Genomic DNA, 5,193 nt, shown 5'->3' with positions numbered 1-5,193 from the left:
GCGGAGTATGGCCAGGTTCGGCCGTCAGTCGACATTTGGTTGGTGGTTCGGTGCTATTGACCTATCCGTCGGTACGAAGTGGAGTATGACCAGCAGCCGGAGTATGACCGGTTCGACCGATCAGGAGGATACTTGTCAATAGTACCGTCCCCTGAACGTTCAAAACTCAGTACCATGTTGGACATGGCAGTAGTGGCTCAGTACCATGTTGGACATGGCAGTAGCGGGACTCAGTATCGTGTTGGACACGGCAGTTAGTTGCGTATGATATTATTATGCTTTTCTTACTGAGTCTGTCGACTCACAGTTTATGTTCATGTGTAGGTAAAGGCAAGGCTATAGCTGATGGACCGTGAGCGAGCTTATGAGATTGTACATGTCGGGGCGGTTAGGCCTGGAGCGTACGATCCTCGGGACAGCAAGGCTGAGATTTTTGTAATTGTCGTTAGACGACTTTTATTTTGATGTAATAGTTAAACAGTGAAACTTTTTGTAACTATTTTTATAATCGGGATCCCGAGTCTTTTATAATATGTTTTACAAGTTTAATCAAAAAGCAAAATTTTAATTAATCACGTTTTTCCATAAACCTCGTTGATTAGCAACGAGCTGCACAGTACGTTTAAAAATCACGTAATACGCCTAAGGTAGTTAGGGTGTTACAATAATTCACTAAAACTCATCAGTTTATAGAAAGAAATACCTTGTTTCTTTGCAAGAAGTTTAGGACATTGGGGTTTTCAATGGCCTTTCTCATTGCAGTAGAAACACTTTCCTTTTAGTGTATCACCAGGAGCAACAACCTTTTTGTTCTTAGCTGTTTTCACAGCTTGAGCTCGCTTCTTGGTATTTTTCCACTTCTTCTTTGTCTTGGGTCTGGAAGTAGAGGCAACGTGTGCCTCTGGTTTAATCGTCCCATTACCATTTCCAGAATTCTGAGGTTTACTCCCTTTCTTCTTGGGTCCTCCAATCAAATTTTCATATGTCTGAACGTCATTGTTTAACGTGTGAAAATCTTGTTCCTTCTTATTCATGAAATAATTTGATGTATAGGGCAGAAAAACTGGAGTCAAACTATTCAAGATAAGACTTACTTGAGTTGTCTGATCCATTTCAGCACCATGATTCTGGGCTTCCTAGAAATAACTTGCCATTTGGAGAAGGTGATCACGCACATTCTGATGGGGTTCCATCCGTGCATTGATGAATTTCTTCGTCGCGTCAAAGCGAGACTGGATAGATGCCATTCCGAATAGCTCAGTTAACTGCGTCATTATTCCTGCAGCCGTGACAGTGTTGGCAAACCTTGTTTTCAAGGTGTCAACCATGCTGGAAAGCATGAAGTATCAAGCATTGTTGTTAGCATTCTACCAATACTCGAACTTCTCTTTCACAGCTTTAGTTGCATTGTCACCCGGCTATTCAAGAGACGACTCAGTTAACACAAACAGGGCACTTTCACCTATGAGAGCAATATTAATGTTCTCTTTCCATTTAGGGAAGTTAGATCCACTTAGCTTATTTTCAGTCAATAGTGATAACATGGGATTTGACATGGCAATATAGGATACTACAAAATAATAAATAGAAATCAATTACGGTTTAACACAAAATCTTTTCAGAAATTATTAGCACATAGCAAGTAGGAATGACAAGAGAAAATACTAAAATACAATCCTAAATAATTTCCAAGGTTTTCAACAAACTGATATCAGTGTCCCGTTTACGCGAGAGTCAAAGCTACGATCCATTGAATAGAGTTGTCAGCTCATCTAAAATAATAAACATTCTAGCAACCTTTTATTCGATCGAAAAGAGAATCCGACGTTGTCTCGTTTAGGCGAGAGTCAAGGTCATTCCTATTTCATGAGCTTCCACCATTGTTTCATACTTTTGTAAGTCAAATACAGTCGCCACCATTAGGGTGATCAATACTAATATAAAACACTTACAAATAATATTTATCTTTCGAGATTAAACGACGCTAACTTGCTAATGAACGTTCCTCCAATAGGGAGGATTACTCACTAAAACAATAGTTATGTAAAACCAACAATGGAGATCGAATATCTTAATAATAATAAAGCTCATTATTTAAAATATATTTTCTTCTATTATTTATTTATTTTAAATATATATTTATTTAATTAAATTTCAAATTTAGAATAAAACTCTAAATAAAATTTAATTTAATATTTATAAAATTATACTTAGATGGTTATGAAAATAAAATGAATTATTTCCATCTTAGTATTAATTTTCCAATAAATATTAAGAAAATTATTTAATTTAAGTTGTATTAATTTCAATTAATTTGCAACTCAAATTTAAATTTTCTATAAGAATATATATTGTATTTCAAAAAAATTAAAGTATAAAATTATACAACTTTTCGAAATACTTAAAAAAATAAATTAATCTTTACTAAAAAAAAATACTTCAAGCAAAAATACTATCTATCTAGATCTTGCTTTGACTAATTAATTCAATTTCTAATAATAATATATTTTAGTTCATTTATTTTAAATTAATCATTAAATGAAAAAATTATTGATTTTAGTTGGTTCAAAATTAATTAAAATAATTAATTTACAACTTTAATCTATTTTTCAAGATAAATTCAAAATCATCTTGCATAATCAAATGCAATTTCGAAAAATGATTAATAAAATAAATAAAATATATTTTGAAAATTATTCAAATTTAAGTTGTTATAAAAATTTTGAACTTAAAATAATTTTCTATTTAATTAAATGTCATGAAAATTACAATATTTAAGTATCACGATGAAAATCAACTTAGATATTTAATTTTCAATTTAATTAAATGTATTAAATTCAAGAAATAAATAATTAAGTATAGAGAAGGCTTAATTATTAATTTCTAGTTTAATACTAGGGAAAATATTCTTCACTTGAATTGTACCAAAATTAATTATTAAACAATTAATTTCACAATCAATGATATTTTCCTATTTTAATAATAGAAATAATAATTAGTATAAATATTTCAATTTTACTAAGTATCTTTTCAAAATTTAGAAAATATCTAATTTAAGTTGTTATAGAAAGAATCTAAATAACCAACTTAAAAAAAATTTCCAAATAAAATTTAATTAAGTATCAAAATCAAGTTGTAACCACCTAATTTAAGAATATTCCATTTTAAGTTTAACAACTTAAAAAAAAAAATATCTCTAGAATCTTCAATAATCAACTCCTAGAATTCCTCAATTTAATTTTAAATTCAAAAGATATTCAAATTTAAGTTGATAAAAAAATTATTTAGAAATAACTAATTTATGAGTTAAATAGGAATATTTAATGAAATAATTAAAATAAGCTTCAGAAAGAATCTAGTTAGTCAAAATTCTTTATTTAATTAAATACAAGAAAAATACAAATAGTTTATCTAGAAATAATATCTTAAACTAAGAGTGTTTTTCTTAAAATTAACTTTAAAATATTAAAATGAAAATAAACTTCATATATTTTAAAAGTTAATTATGTTGCTAATCAATTTTATTAGGTTAAACTAATTCAATTAACCTAATACAATTATTCAAATCAGGCAAATGGGCCTTCACAATTGGGATAGTTCATGTGAGGGGGAGCTGGGTTCAGTATGTCGTACCCACTTCTATTGGCCCCCATCTCTCACACAAGGCCCAAAAGAGAGGAATTTAACCTTAAAATAAATAACTGTTATTAATTGAATAAGTCCAAAAACTAGATGGGCCTAAATAAAATCTATGATGGTGTGACATTTTATTTAGCAACAACCTATATACATCTATAATAAAATAAACATATAGGCTCACACAGGCACACAAATTTGGATGGACCCTATCATGTTACTAGGTCATACACATATGAAAGAAAAATGTAAAAATTTACCTGTTACAAATTATTTACTTGATCTATTGACAATTGAACCATGGGTTAAAATCAGATCATTGGATCTGTCAATAAGTTAACCATGACAATTTAGATCAAGCAATAATAGGTTTTATAAAACTTACACATAAGCTAAAACAAAAACTCCTGCAACAGGTTGAATTTAATAGTTGGATGTAGGATTTATTTAATTTTAAATAATTAATTAAATTTCGAAAATAATTAAAATAATAAAAAAATATATTTTCGGATTTTTAAATGAAATAAAATAATATTTAAAATTAAAACTAACCTAAATATCATTTCAAAAAAAATTTGCTAACCACCTTTTAAATTTCATGTTATTTTATAAATTAAATATTCAATAAAATAAAAAATGATAAATAAATATCCTTTTCTGATTTTATAATTTAATTTAAATAAAAAATAACAAAATTTAAAAGTTAGCAAAAATATCTTATTTCTATTAAAATTATCATGATTATAGTAATCTTATTTTAAATGTAAATAAGGTCAAATTATTTAAAAAATATAGTAATTTAAAAAAAAATTAATATCTAACCTTAAATTTAAATAATAAGATAAAATAATCAAATTTAAAATAAGATAAAAAAATTAAGCAAAAGGATAGATTTTTACCTATTTTCAAATTCAAATTACACTAATATCTTAAATTAATTTTACAAATTCAAATTAATTTATTTCTGATAATTAGATTTGAAATATAAAAAATAAAATTTAAAATACAAAAGTACACAAAAAATCGGAAGTTAATTCCACGAAATAGCATGAAAAATCGAAAAAAACGAAAAAAATTTACAAGTGGTACGGACAGTATGCATACTGTCTGCGCGCGCATGGATGGTGATCTGCCGAGAGATCTCGGCGCATGCCTTTCTTGGCATGATTTCTGCGCGCGGAGAGGGGTTTAAGACAACCGTCGGCATGTCACTCGGACAATGACATGTCCGAACACGCACCTGGCCGAGGGACACTCGGTTCCGCGCGCGTGGGGTTGAGTGATCCACCTATCTTTTTTCAAATCCTCAAAAAACCATAACTAATTCAAATAAAATCGAAATTGAGTTCTGTAAAAAAGTAAATTGCTTAACTATTTCCAAACTATCCCATCAAAATAATTCCAGAAACAAAAATTCAATTACTTTTCACGAAAATTCAAAAATATCAATCAATCATCATATAACACATAGATCAACATGAAACCATCCAAATCATATGCAAATCGTTTTAAGTCCAAATTTCTTGCAAGCAAATCAATTACCATGGCTCTGAGGCC

This window comes from Cannabis sativa, chromosome 2, assembly GCF_029168945.1.
Source record: "Cannabis sativa cultivar Pink pepper isolate KNU-18-1 chromosome 2, ASM2916894v1, whole genome shotgun sequence".
Classification (NCBI taxonomy): Eukaryota; Viridiplantae; Streptophyta; class Magnoliopsida; order Rosales; family Cannabaceae; genus Cannabis; species Cannabis sativa.
This window is presented reverse-complemented; position numbering follows the sequence as displayed.